The 15,952-nt window shown below is 32.2% G+C and overlaps 2 pseudogenes; one reads left to right on the top strand and one right to left on the bottom strand.

Annotated features, from left to right (window-relative positions):
• Window positions 1-4,465: 4,465 nt before the first annotated feature.
• Window positions 4,466-6,285, top strand: LOC120142910 (annotated as a pseudogene).
• Window positions 6,286-8,267: 1,982 nt separating this feature from the next.
• On the bottom strand, window positions 8,268-11,730 carry LOC120142909 (annotated as a pseudogene).
• Between the last annotated feature and the right edge of the window lie 4,222 nt (window positions 11,731-15,952).

Genomic DNA, 15,952 nt, shown 5'->3' with positions numbered 1-15,952 from the left:
AAGACCTTTACTAGTTTGTTTTGGAAAGAATTGATGAAACAATTGGGTACAAGGACACTGTTCAGCACTGCTTATCATCCTGAAATGGATGGACAAACAGAGAGGGTCAACCAGTGTTTAGAATAATATTTAAGGGGCATTTGTTTTTATCAGCCTAAATATTGGGCTAAATGGCTACCTCAGGCAGAGTGGTGGTACAACACCACTTACCATACAGCTTTGAAATTGACTCCTTTTCAGGCTTTATATGGCTACAAACCACCTATTATCGGTTGCCCAACAGATACTACAGTTCAGTCAGTTAGTGAAATTATGTCTAACAGGGAGCATATAAGGCAGTTAGTCAAGCATCAATTAGAATTAGCCAGTAACAGGATGAAACAACAGGCTGATAAAAGTAAAACAAAAAGGGTTTTTCAAATTGGAGAATTGGTGTACCTGAAGTTGCAGCCATATAAACAATCTTCGATTGCCCTGCGGAAAAATCTTAAGTTAACAGCAAAATATTTTGGACCATACAAAATACTCGAAAAAATAGGTGAAGTAGCTTATCGACTGGAATTACCTGAGTCTTCCAGACTCCACCCTGTATTTCATGTCAGTCTTCTGAAGAGATTCATCGGGGATTCATCAGTTACTGCTACAGATCCTCCTGCCATAGATAAAGATGGTCAGTTGCAAATAAAACCCTTGAACACTTTGGGAAAACGAATCGTAAATAGAAATGGAAAACCAGTCACTCAGTTGTTGATTCGATGACAAAACTTGGATGAATCGAATAATACTTGGGAAGATTATTCGTTTCTGCGTGGCCAGTTTCCTGAGTTTGATCCTTGGGGACAAGGCTCGTCTCGTGGGGCGGGTATTATTATAGTTGGAGAAGAAGGCGAAGAGCGAAAGAACGAACAGCATTTGGGAATGGAGAAAGGAGGATTAGGGATTTTGGAGAAAGAAGGGTTAGGGATTCGGGAGAGTAAATTGGGAATTAAAATCAGAAAAGGAATTGAAAAACGAGGGGATTTGGAGTTATCTGATGAAGTGGAGGTGGACCAAGGGAGATTGGTGTGAGTTGGAGCGGCCCAGTCAATTGGCCCAATACATGGATAGCAGAAGGAATCAGTTTGTTAGCATATAGTTATGGAATATTGCCAGCTGGCATTACTAGATTTACCTGTACAAAATTGTAACTAAATAATACCTTGTGTAGAGCACATTTCTTTTCTATAATTGAAATGAATGAGAACTTCCTTTCTGTAATCCCTTTTCTTCTTCTTCGATAATTTCTTTTTCTCTTATCCTCAATCCACAACAGTCACATGATCATTGTTTTCTGCGTCTTATCCAACTGATTAGAGTGAAGCCAATAACTTGTGTGGGTTTAAATACGATTCCTTTAAAATACTACTACTAGTTCCAACTTTATAGGGTATCCCAAAAAAAATTTCATCAGCGGCATCATCTTTAATACATTGTGTACAACGGTCACCAGTAGGGATGGCAAATGGGTATAATTTCGTGGATTTCGCACCGTACCCGTTCCAATTGGGATGAGGATGGGTATAATTTTAGTGGGTAGTGGGTGGGTAGTGTGCTGGTGATGAGTTTGAGACCTTATCCACCCCGCATCTGCCCGTCCCATATTCGTCCTCCCACTAAATACCCATTAAATTTTAGACAATTATAAATTTAGGTATAATTTTAGGATTCGTCATTTATGTGTGCCAAAGAACAAAAATATTATGTATTTTTCATTTATATTTCTAGGCTTTAATTATGTCTTTTATTATGGTGTTTTATGTACTTTAAGATCTATGTTAACACTTAACTCATATAATCTTTGGTTTATTTTATTATGTTTCTTAATGGACGTGTTTGTTTTATGTTTGTTGCTTATGTATAATTTAAGGTTGTTGTTAGACGGGTCTAATCGAGTACGTCTCCAGTTGGGTAGTGGGTGTGGGAATGAATTTGAAAATGTATCAGCAGAGGCGGGTGTGGATTTAAATTTTTTTACCTATCATGGGAGGTGGACGGGTGGTGAATTTGAAAATATTAGGTTGGTATGAGGATGGGGAGGGGGTATCCGCACTCGACCCGCCCGTTTGCTATATTTAGTCACCAGATGAACTCTTTTGGTGCTAGGGCACTGACTATCTCTGTCTCCATCTTGATGATATTCAAACATAAACCGCTTTCAGAAGAAGCCATTCTCCGACAACATGTCGTTCTCCGTGAGTAGAGAACCTTTCTTATTATAAACTGGAAATGTAAATGATTAAAATATTGTAAATCAATAAATTAAGTAAAGATGAATGAATATAGGTAATGCCGGGTCCAGATTTGACACATCTGTCATCCAACTCGACTCGAATATAGAGATGTTTCACCTGTCTTGAAACTTGACTTAATTTTTTTTTAATTTTTTAGATAAAACTTGTACTTGATTCAAATATATACACATAATGTTTTTATTAGATAAAATAAAAATGTAATTGTAAAAATAAAGACCAAGTGATAACCATATTATTATCTTGGGTTGAATTAAAGTCAAATATTTTACCAACAATAAGTTGATCCAGTTCGATGAGGTACTAAGGCTTAGTTTGTTTTCACTGTGCAACCTCTTCAAACCTCTTATGTCTGAGCCGCGCAGACCACGCGCAGACATTAGGCTTCGCAGACCGTTTGTTTTTTAGAAGACAGAAGCTCTTCAAACGTCTGCGCGGGCTCTTCTTGGTGCAGACATGGTTTTATGTCTTCAAATGTATGCGGGAAAATTAAAATCATTTAAATCTATTTTAAAATATATATTGATTAATTTTAAAATATGGATTGATTTATTTTAAAATATGGATTGATTTATTTTAAAATATGAAAAAAGTTATTTTAAAATATGGATTGATTTATTTTAAAATATGGAAAATTTTATTTTAAAATATGGATTGATTTATTTTAAAATATGGAAAAATTTATTTTAAAATATGGATTGATTTATTTTAAAATATGGATTGATTTATTTTAAAATATGAAAAATTTTATTTTAAAATATGAATTGATTTATTTTAAAATATGGATTGATTTATTTTAAAATATGGATTGATTTATTTTAAAATATGGATTTATTTATTTTAAAATATGGAAAATTTTATTTTAAAATATGGAAAAAATATATTTTAAAATATGGAAAAATTTATTTTAAAATATGAAAAAATTTATTTTAAAATATGGATTGATTTATTTTAAAATATGAAAAAATTTATTTTAAAATATGGATTAATTTATTTTAAAATATGAAAAAATTTATTTTAAAATATGGATTGATTTATTTTAAAATATAGATGATTTATTTTAAAATATGGATTGATTATTTTAAATATGGATTGATTTATTTTAAATATGAAATGATTATTTTAAAATATGAATTGATTTATTTTAAAATATGGATTGATTTTATTTTAAAATATGGATTGATTTATTTTAAATATGGATTGATTTATTTAAAATATGGAAAAGTTTATTTAATATGAATTGATTTATTTTAAAATATGAAAAAATTATTTTAAAATATGGATTGATTTATTTTAAAATATGGAAATTTTATTTTAAAATATGGATGATTGATTTTAAAATATAAAAATTTTATTTTAAAATATGAATTGATTTATTTTAAAATATGGAAATATTTATTTTAAAATATGGATTGATTTATTTTAAAATATGAATTGATTTATTTTAAAATATGGATTGATTTATTTTAAAATATGAAAAAAATATTTAAAATATGAATTGATTTTTTTAAAGTATGAAAAATTTATTTAAAATATGGATTGATCTATTTAAAATATGGATTGATTTATTTTAAATATAAATTGATTTATTTTAAAAAATTATTATTGTAGTTATATGGATTATTAAATTTCAGTATTATAAACTAATTATTTAAATTTCAGTATTGTAAAACTTTTTTAAGTTTAAAAAATTAATTTATTTTATATTTCGGTTTATTTTAGCAGCCTGCAGACGTTAAGAACCAAACAGTCTTCTTCTTGCAGACTGCAGACTTCTGGTCTACCTCTTCTGCTGCAGATGTGGTCCGCAGGCTACAAGCTTTTTACCTCTTCAAAAACAAACATCACATAAGTCCTTTAAGTAGGGTCAAAGGTTCGAATTCTGAGTTGGAAGGGTCATCTCTCGATCTGGATTAACCGATTAATAGATCGGATACCAATGATTAATTAAAAATTAAAATATTTTGATTAATTGGATAATTAATTTGATATCAATTTAGTCAGCGGTTAATTTTTTTAAATTCTGTTGTTCGTTAATTAACCGTCCACCCGCCGGTAGCCATTTAACAATGGACGGGAGTAGTCGAGTCTTACTTGATTTCTTTCATTTCGTTCTTTATATTTACTTCACTATATATATATGATTCACTTCCCAACATAAGCAGCAACACCAAACAATGGCCACCACCATCACTGCTAAAAACGATCCAGAAGATCACAACAGAGAAGACGAAGAGAACGTTCCCGCCGCCATCGATGAGGACACCGGCGAAGAAGACGAGGATCCTTTGCTCGATCTGTTCGCATTTTTACCTTTCTCTCTCTCTCTCTCTCTACTGTTTCCGCTATTATTATTTTTTCTTGACAGTTTGTTTTCGATCCTTCTTTAATCGGTGAAAAACGATTGAACGTAGGAAGGCGAAGCTGTACCGATTCGATAAGGAAGGGAACCAATGGAAAGAGAGAGGAGCAGGAAACGTGAAGCTTCTGAAGCACAGAAGCAATGGCGAGGTTCGGCTCGTCATGCGCCAGTCTAAGACCCTCGAGATCTGAGCAAATCATTTCGGCCCTTTCTTTTATTTCATCCTTATCCTCTTCGCCTCACCTGATTTCGAAATATTGATCTAAATAGAAGTTCATTCAAATAGTAACTTGAAAGTATGTATAATCTTGTTAAATTATGGTTTCAGTTGTTACCGACGATGACTCTGCAAGAACATTCTGAAATTGTACATCAGGCGTTGGCGCGCACTTGATTTTGCTGATGGGTAATGGAAGAAGAGATGTTCTGCATTAGATTTGCTTTTGTTGAGGGTAAGCCCTTTTTTACTTCATCTTGGTTGCTTCTAGGCAATTGCTTTTGTTTGCTCTTGGTTGCTAGCAATTGCCCTTTTTTAACCTAAATTTTTAAATTTTTTCAAAACCATACCTAACGTTAGTTTTTATTTTATTTTAGTAACCGTCGTTAAAAACTTAACGCGTTTAGTACCTAAACTATTAATTTTGATCCATTTTAGTACTTAAACTTTCAAATTTTTAAAACTAAATGTTAAATTTTGAACAAGGTACTAAATGAAATGAAAACTAAAGTTTTAATGTGGATGCTAAAATGAAACAAAAACTAAACTTTAAGTATAATTTTGAAAAAAATAAAAGTTTAGGTATTAAAATGGAGTAAAACTGATAGTTTAGATACTAAAAGTGTACTTTGCCCTTTTTTTAAGTTATCCATGTTCTTTTTGGTGTGTGTAGATATTAAATTATATTCTAAATCCTCATATTCTAACTCGAAAAACAGAAATGACATGAACTTAAATATTCAAAACACATATTCTAAATCTTAATTAATATGATCTAGGATCGTTCGACTCAAAATTAACCCGACCCATAACTTACTTTACAGGTCTAATTTGGATACAAGGGACATCCCCCTCCCCCTCTCCCAAAAAAAAAAAAAACAAGTGTTCCAAATTTAGGAAATGATCACATGCAACAATCTTAATATATGGTTAAAAAAATGTGTTATCGGTTGTAAAAAAATTATCGAAAACATTATTATTTCTACAGATTTCGTTATTATTAGACATTTTACCGTTTTGTTATTTTTCTATCGGTTTTGTTATGTTGGTACTTTACCGAAATATTAAAAGACATTGATATTTTAAGTAGAAATAATAATGTTTTAAGTAATTTTTTACCCGTTACGTTTTTTTATTGTATATTAAAGTGATGTACGGTAGAATTTCTCTAAATTTGAGTTCTGACATGTTTGATAAATCCTTAAATTATGTACAATCGTAGAAAGTGTGGGAAAACCGCATGTGCGCGCAATTATAAAGTTCAATTAAAAAACATGTGGGGAAACTCAGTGAAGTCGGGTGATATTGACGTGTTCAAATTTGGAGATGGTTGAAGAGATAGCTGGAAGTCAAGGAAAGAAAGAAGAAACAAAGATGCCACAGTCACTGCTACTGTCCTTGGGATGGGAAAAAGGTAGAAAATGCAGCCCCCCGAGCACAAGGAAGATTCAGCCTGGTACAAATTTAGCCTAGACCTGCATCCATACAATACCGAATGAAGTTCACATCATTTACAATAGAGTATTTCCACACAGGGATCAGAGTTTACGTGAAATTATAGCAAATTGGCTTACTGTTCTTCATTTAATTCTGAGGGCTGTTCATTTGGTTTTGGGGATAATCATTGAGACTTTATATTTGGCTTATGTGGATTAGTGGTGTGATATTTGTTTCCCTGTTGAAATGTGAACCTTCCGGTAATTGACTGACGCCGTTATCAATAATTACTTTCGTCCTTATTTTATTAAACATTTGATCTTAATTCATTTGGGTCAAAATAATTGATCTTAATTCATTTTGGGTCAAAATAAATAAAATTGTTCGTAAACTAATAATTATTTGTGATTGGCGTGTCAAATCTTTTATCAAAAACCAATTATATAACACGTTGTATGTTAATAATAATGACCAATGAACTCACGATAATCAAAATTTTTTTTGATGAAACAAACATTGAATGTGTTTTGAGCCGAAAGAGTGAATTAAAAGTTTAAGAACCAACTATCGTCAACAACTGATGACGATCAACAGGGATTGACAACATGATAAGTGACAACCAACAAGACCGGTCTTGAGCATAGGCGAGAGGGCGACCGCCTAAGGCCCAGGTTAAGGACTCATTTTTAAAATTATTTTTAAGTTTAATAATTAAAAAATATTTTTAAATATCATTTTTTTATTTCAAACACTCGAAAACATGATAATCCAATGGGTCTTAATAATTAAAAAATATTTTTAAACATCATTTTTTATTTAAAAAACTCAAAAACATGGTAATCCAATGAGCTCCGTTTTGATGATTGGGAGGAGAACCAAGTGTGGGTCCTCACTTATCTTCTTGTCATCACGTCCTGGCCAAGAGCCCTTAAAATGTCAGGACCGGGCCTGACAACCAACAACGGAGACTTTGATCAAATTGACATTTTATATAAGTTTAAGGTCAAAATAATATTTCATGTAAAGTTCAAGATCAAATCAGTACTATATCTAAACTTTAATGGTCAAATTAAAAGTCAACTTTTTTACTAATGTCACAAAATTAACAAGAGTTAACAATTTAGTGATCGAAATGTAACAATCAAGAGCATAAGTGACCAAAATTTAATAAATCGACATTAGTTATTTAATTCCCAACCCATTTTCCCCCAAGAAAAATTTAATTTACAGACTCAAAAGACTTTTCCCATGAACTCAATGCCCTGAAAGGCAGTAAAGAATCAGCAAAGCTATTTACAGAGTCCAACTGCTGGGAAGCAAATGAGGCCAAATTTAACAACATGAAAGAAATCAACAACTCACCATATGCAGGCACCCCATAGCAGAAACTTATAAAAGAATCCAAAACCCACCCAAGAAAAGCAAAACCATGAATGTCTCCTGGAATAAGAAAAAGGGAGAGCATAATTAGATGCACACATTTCATCTCATGAACTCGCTAGAAACTCGAGTAAAATACCTACCCACCCTACACTCCAAACAATTCGGCTTATTATACAAATTGGTACCTGGTCCTGATGTGGCACCTCAACAACCAATCGGATTGTGACCATGGCATTTAATGATGTCAGCATTTCAACCATATGAGCAACCTAATCGGTTGTTGAAGTGACAAGGCAATATTTGTACCGGTTTGAGAAATTTTTTTCCAAGTCAGGTACCAATTTGAGACAAAAAATTGTTAAAAGAGCACCAACTTAGAAATAGTCAAATTCAGGCATCAATTTTGTATAATAAGCCAAAGAATTCAATGCAGATGAGGTTATTGAAGATCATGGCTATTTAAGAAGATTAGAAATCTTACCCAAAATAGTTTTCTTGAGTCTTTGATAAAATAAAAATAACATCCCAGAATATAGGACCTCAGTTGATAAAAGGAATTTTGGGCTTGCCTATGGCATTTCAGCGCCTGCTTCAATTGTGCAAAAGCTGCAGGATGGATACTGCTCATAGCTGAATTAACGACTCCCCGTGAACCGAAGCATGTTTGAAGGTTTTCTCGCACCGTTTTCCAATGGCATTTGGTTGATAGGGTCTGAGAGCTTGATCTGAATGATGGCAAGACCAATCCATCATCAATATTAACTAAACAGACATACAACGTTGTGAATGATTTAACTAAAGAATTTTAACCTGTCTTCTCCTTAACTCCTACTCGGAAGGAATCCCTCACCATCAGACCTGCTAGAGCTCATGGCATCGCTGCTGCAATTTATTAGCAAAAAATTAAGAATGAAAACAATTAGGAATCTCCACCAAACAAAAGTTTACAATACAATGGTATTTGGTGTATTACCTTGACACTTCCTCGGCTAAATCATCAGTCCCTCCCAAAATTACACTGGTGCAGACACTGCATAAAGTTGATCATCATAGCAATGATTAAATCTTATCCAATGCTCGGTTGCGCATATCATCAAATCAAAATGAGCTTGTACCTAACATCTGATCAAGTTTGTCCAGAACTTGAGGCAGCCTTATAGTCAAAATTATGGAAAGTGCAAGGGCAAATATTTTCTTTGGGGATAAGATACATTGTCTACCTGTTTAAGCATGCAAAGATATAAAGGGAAAAAAAATTAACTTGAAGAAGCTTGCCAGATCAACTCGAGTTATCAATTTCACAATCCTAACAACCTCTAGATGTAAAAAAATAGAAAATAAAAGCAGTTTTTTATTTCTTAGATTCTTCCCGAGTCAAGACATCAAACCAACCGACCATCATTTTCTACTTTGTAAGGATACATTTCAATAGCTACACCAGTCTGCTGCAATAGTGTCAAGATAGGTGGTATTCATCACCAGAATCCTTGCTAGTATGGAAGCTGCAGATGCCTTAACGGCTGTCTTTGAAGGATCACCGTCGTCGTCTCCTCCACTCAAGCAAACAACAACTAATTTCTGCCAATTTTACAAGGCAGAGCAAGAATCAGATGTCACGATAATGTATATAGCACAGTAAAAAAACTATAAACAGGGGTAGCACTACAAAATAGCAAAAGATGAACAATTACTACAACTGATTGAGTCTCTCAGATCCAATACAGTTTCTAATGATTTTAAACCTCCATGCTCGTCAGTGAACAATTCTATTATTTGATCAAACAATTAGTTTGCTCTTTTAGCAATTTAAGGAACAGTCATCCTCTTATTAACTTTTAGCAACTTAAGGATGCAAAGCCCCGCGGTAAATACTCATTTCATATGCACAAACTAAACCACCCAGCTTCTCATGTATTATTCCACCAGATATGTGCTGACTGCAACTTTTATGAGTATATTTGAGTAAGTTTCCTCTTTCCAGAACCCTCCACTACAATTACATCATATGTCATAAAATGTGAACTACTGATCTCTTAAAGCATACCTGATAAGATACAAGTGCATTCTCTATAAAACATGAACGTATGATACGCAATGGTTTCACATTATTGGATGTAGTGGTTGTACTTGTAGGCATGACAGGAAGTAGGACAGTTAGCACACAATATTTCCCAAGATAGAACACAATTGACAACCTTGTTAAGGAAATAAAAGGCTGCAAGAATACATACACAAAGTGTGCTTAGGTCATGTTTGTATTCATTATTAAACCTTTTTCCACGGATATTATGTGGGGGAAATCAGTACACACAAACTGCTACCGGCTTCTTCAAAATTCAGCCTATTTTTGTGACGTCTCTGCCCTGAAAATTTACAATATGATACCTAAATCAAAATGTCAACGACAGGAGAGTTGAAAGCAGCCCTCTATCATTAAGGTTTCCAACAATAAGATCTAGAAGTTTAGCCACGCTGGAAGCATGCATATAAGAAATTCTCTTTCACCCAAAATGATATAACCTTCGTAATGTCAACAGCAAGTGCAAGCATAATAAGATCAAATAGGATCAAGAAAAAGAGAGATTGGTGGGTGGGTGAGCATAAACAATGATTTATGACCATATAGTAGCCTAAAGCACCAAATGCAACATTAGACAATCCAAGACTATACAAGCCTACACTTTTCTTACAGGAGCCTCTGAAAACCTACTTTCTTAATGAACCACTACAGAAAAGGGAATGAAAGCTCTGACCTAATACAGACAGAAATGATTAAAAAAGCCTAACCTGTAACTGGTCAAAATTTCTTTCCAATATTTCCACAAGACATGGGAAATATGATAAGAGTTGAGGAACCATTGCAGGTGCATGAGAAAGTGTAGCCTCCCACAACTGCAGATAAGAGAACATTAAGCACAAGTTATTTATTGTAAATGCAACCATATAAATAATCAAAGTTTCGGTCAATAGTCTTACCAGCATGCTATCCTCCAGAAGATTGAGTTCATCTGGGCCATTTATATCAATCCCCTTTTGAAGAATGGGCAGAAGCATTGCATAACAACTGGGTGATTGATATCCAAGTGCAACAACAAAGTTCCGCAAAGCAATAAGAAGCTGTATCTGTAGAAGGTTTTCACCAGAAGATTTCTCCCAAACCTTTTCATATTCAAAGGCTAAAGCAAATTAGAACATATATTTTAAATGAGCACATGATCCGTACAGTCTGTAGCATGTGTAACAAAGTTAACTATAACTCATTTATGCTCAAAACTTTGCTTGGCGGTCCAGTTATAATTTTATTGTTCTAATAACTACAACTCCCTTGATCCCTTCATCCATTAAATTTGTCACTTTCTGGCTTTCGGTGGTCAATTTTTTTTAAAATACTGACCATAATTATTTAAAAAAAACTACTTGATTGGAGGTTTTTAAAATACATTTTCTCAATAATAAATTTTAAATAATGAGTCAAAGTAAAAAAAAAATTGACCAAACAAAGTCAATAAGTGACAATTTTAGTGGGATGGAGGGATTATTAATCACGCATGACGGGAAATTTTGCCCTAAGTTTCAAACAATTTTTAAAATTGTAATTATCTCATTTAGTAAAAGGGTTCCCTATTAAGAACTCCTTGCACATATATTGTCAACAACCAAGCATATGAAACTTTCAGAGAAGTATGGCAACAATACCTTCTGGAAAACTGCATCAAGTTGTTAGCATATGGGATGACTTCATTGATGTGGCCATGAAGAACAGAAATCAAATTTAAAACCTGACCTGAAATTTATGTGAAAAGCAGAAAAATGTGAATTAAATGTCAGGATACAAAGTTGCATATACAAGTGCATTTAAGCTTACAACCAAACAAAGATTCATTTAAATCTAGACAGACTCCCAATGCCAGAATTTGAATCTCATATTTGAGAATCTATATTACTAAAACAAATCGCGACAAATATGATCTGAAGTAGGAACCTTGGTTGTAAACACAGAGGTGCAAAGGAGAAGTCGATCGCCTTTCGTAGGCGAGGCGCATTTTTTATACTTAAAAAAATTATAAATTAATTCTACAGCACTGATCTCTTCTCCACAGTCTTTTGTTTTACCATTGTGTCCCACTCAAGAACCAAGACCCATTTTTATAATTCAAGACCTGGTTTTAAAAGTATTTCAACACATAGTTAGGGTTATTCTAATATTTTAATAATTAAACCATTATTTTATTTATTTCTAAATGATATAATTTAATTTTATTATCAATTTAAAATCTTCATATAACTAAATTATTATAAAAATTAATTTTATATTAATAAAATGTATTAAATAAATATTATTAAATTTAGTATTTTATTATTTTAAAATAGTTATATATTATTAAATTAATTAATTAAAAAACATAAAGATATTATAAAAACAGTGTATTTTTAAATAAAAACAGTAGAAAAAACTGTAACGGGCTTGTTATAAATAAATAAATATTAGAGTTGTGTTATATATTTGGGCTATAGATTTGGGCTATAGATTTGGGCTTATTATTAGGTAAACTTATATGTGGTCGGGTTAGGCTTAAGGGAATGAAAATGTGATAGTTTTCTGCCGTTCTCTCTGACCCTTTTTCGATCGTTCTCTTTACCCTTTCATTGACCTAATGAATTGCGTCTTCTACCCATTCTTGAACCAATTCAGGGTGGTGTTTATAAACGACATATTGGTGTGCTCCCTATCAGAGGACGAACATGATCAACATTTTTGTATTGTTCTCTAGACCCTTAGAGACATACAGTTGTATGTAAAATTCGAAAAGTGCGAATTTTAGCTATTAGATGTGGCATTCTTGGGTCATGTTGTTTTAGCCGATGGCATCAAAGTCGACCATCATAAAATTTGGGTTATAGTTTAGTGGGAGCCCCCTAAGAATGTGTCAGAGGTGTGTAGTTTCCTCATGTTAGTCAGGTATTATCGTTAGTTTTTTTAGGGTTTCTAGATAATAGAAGTATCGTTAACCAAATTGCTTCAAAATGAAGTTCCCTTTATTTGGGATGAAAGGTGACATAATAGCTTTGACAGTTAAAGGTCATATTGACCCAAGCCCTAGTGTTGATCAAACCAGAGCCGGGTAAGGACTTTATAATTTTCAGGGATACTTTTTTGAATGGACTTTGATGCGTCTTTATACAAGAGGGTAAAGTTGTAGCTTATGTGTCACATCAAATTAAGCCTTATGAGTGTAATTACCCTACCAAGACCTTGAACTAACAACAATAGTGTTCGCTTTGAAGATTTGGTGACACTATCTTTTTAGTGAGAAGTGTCATATCTTCACCGATCAAAGAGGGTAAAGTTATTTTGGACTTTGAATTATTTTTGAAAATTTTGATCAAGTCCAAAATCAATTTTACAAATATTTGTTATATCAAAATATAAGTTCAACAACCTCCCTTTTTTATATAACAAAACTTCCTTGAAAATTTGTTTTTGATAAAAGCTACCCTTTAGAAAAATCTATTTGGAAAAAAATCTATTTATAAAAAAATATATTTATAAAAAAAATATTTAAACTCCCCCTTTTTCTTTGAGAAATTTAATTTTTCAAACCTATATTTCTCTCTCTTTTTGTTATATAAAAAAAATTCAAACTTTAAAGGTGCAAAATAACATGGAGAGTAAGTAGAAATTTTATAATTAAAAATCATTTGAAAAATCAAAGCCCATCTTTAACAAATGCATTCCAAAAACAAATTTTGGTTCAAAAACTTTGACACTTTAAAGAATATTGAATTTCAATAAGATAAGAGAGAAGCACATTAGTAGCACATGAAATTCAATAAATCCAAGTCTAAACTACTTATGCAGTATAATATGAGACATTAAAGTTCATATGCATAAAGTTATTCAAAAATTATTCATTTGAAAAATTGATATCAATTGCTAGAGAGATATCATTTGTGATAAAATCACATGCATAAACATTCTAATTTAGGTCAAAAAAAGAAAAATCTCTTTAAAACATGAAAAATAAATTTGACCAAAAATCATTATGATGAACAAGAAATTTATGAAAAATCATTAAAAGATTTAAAATGTTCACAATAACACATTTTAACATACATGAGATTAAAAAATAACTCATCTTTGTTAAAAAAACCTCATGCATACATAAACAAATAGGCAATCAATATTGTAAAATCAAAAACATTAAGTTTAGATGTTACCCATTCCTCATCTTGTGTGGCTAGAGCATTTAAATTATTCACTTTGTCACTATTACTCCTACAAACCTATAAGAGACATTTATTTGGATTTTGGTATGCAAATTGCTTTGGATCCTTGATGTTAGTGCTAATGTCCCTGTTTCCTTACAAACCCATACTTGCCTAATTTTAAAATGTTTTTCAAGTTTTAAAGGAGAAGTAAGTTCCACGTGACCAAGAAAATGGAAATGTGAGCATTTTGTCATTTTTAAGCATGATGAATTGTTTTGAAAAATTAATTCTTTTCTTTTGTTAAGCTTTCAATCTTAACTTTCAAATCAAAGTTTTCTTTTCTAAATCATTGATTTTGATTTTGAAAGCTCAAAATCATTTTCAAATTTCATTTTGTTTTCCAAAATCAACTTTTTCTTCACAATCAAATCATTTTCAACTTTAAAATTTGAAATTAATTTTTATATTTAGAATTCGTGGTCTCAAATTCCAAATACAACTCATCATAGGCATCTTGTAACTCTTTAAATGAATAACAATTTAAATCACAAGAGTTAGAAGTTGCCAGTGAATCTTCTTCGATGGCCATGAGGCATAGATTGGCCACTTCATCATCATCAGAGTTATCTTCATCACTCCAAGCTGCCACAAATGCCTTCTTTTTGCTAGATCTCTTCTTCTTTATGAGAGAACATTTATACTTAGGGTATTGGTCCCCAGTCCCTGTCCCCGTTTAAAAAACCCATACCCGTCACCGCCTAAAAAACTGTGGGGATTTAAAAGGTGTTGAGTTAATCGATCGATGGAATTAGCCAAGAGGGGGGTGAATTGGCAATTAAAAATTCGGTGGAAGCTTTTGCAGAAAATTGAAAAGATTTGCACAGCGATTAGAGTGGTTCGACTTTCTCAATCAAAGTCTACGTCCACTACCTTAGCTATCCACACTAAGGATTTTCCAACAAATTCACTAATTTGTTCTTTCTTTGAGGCCAAAGAGATAACCTTACAATACCCTCAAGAATATACCCCAATTCTTGAGAACACTCTTTTCCAAAGAGAAGATACAAATTGCAAACTTACAAGGAAAACCTCACAAGGTAAGATGTTTGCACAATTCTAGAACAAGAAAAGAACACTCAAAGATAATTACAAATGAGCACAAATGGTGTTCTTGAAAGCAAAATGAATATTGAAAGGAAAATTGGCTTGATTTGCACAAACTTGGTGTTTGATGCTTTCTCTCTTGTTCTCTATGATTTCTTGTTGATCAAGGGCTTCAGAACTTGTTTAAATACACCTGAATCACTTCTGAATGTTGGGGATGATTAGTGAGATCATATAGCCGTTAAGTGTGAAAGCAATTAATTTTTCTAGGTGGAGCGTCTCATGCATCGATGCATGATCAAGGATGCATCAGTGCATTCGTGTAAAATTCAAATATTTGATCGTTGGACACTTAGTGCATCGGTGCACTAAGGATGCATCGATGCATAAAATGCATTCGATGTTTGAAAAATAGCCTGATGCATCGATGCATGGAGAATGCATCGATGCATGCCTTTGAAAAACTGATTTAAGGCTTGATTTTGGTTCAAAATACTTTGTGAAAATTGTTTCAAAAATAGTTTAAGTACAAATCACAATTTTTACACATTTAGTAAGGATTAAATTGATCTTGAAAAACTTGGAGTAATAATTGATATTCGATTAATTGAATCGAATATAATTTGTAAAAATCATTTGTAAAATCTTAAAATTCATTTAACTTAATTTGTTATATCGAAATATCAAAAAAAATGTTTTCAACAATCTCCCCCTTTTTGATATAACAAAACATTTGAGTAATTTTAAGATTTATTTAAGAAATTATTTTTTGAAATTGATTTTGAAAAACTTACTCCCCCTTACTATAGCACATCAAAAACTTACTCCCCCTTACTATAGCACATCTTAAATTTTCTCCCCCTTTTTGTTAAATCAAAAGACTCTATAAAACGTTAGCCAATTGATTTTAATAATAGCTGCTAAGATCACAATCAAAAGAGAGATTAGCCA

Source organism: Hibiscus syriacus, unplaced genomic scaffold (assembly GCF_006381635.1).
Source record: "Hibiscus syriacus cultivar Baekdansim isolate YM2019G1 unplaced genomic scaffold, ASM638163v2 tig00110831_pilon, whole genome shotgun sequence".
In the NCBI taxonomy this organism is placed as follows: domain Eukaryota; kingdom Viridiplantae; phylum Streptophyta; class Magnoliopsida; order Malvales; family Malvaceae; genus Hibiscus; species Hibiscus syriacus.
This window is presented reverse-complemented; position numbering and strand designations above follow the sequence as displayed.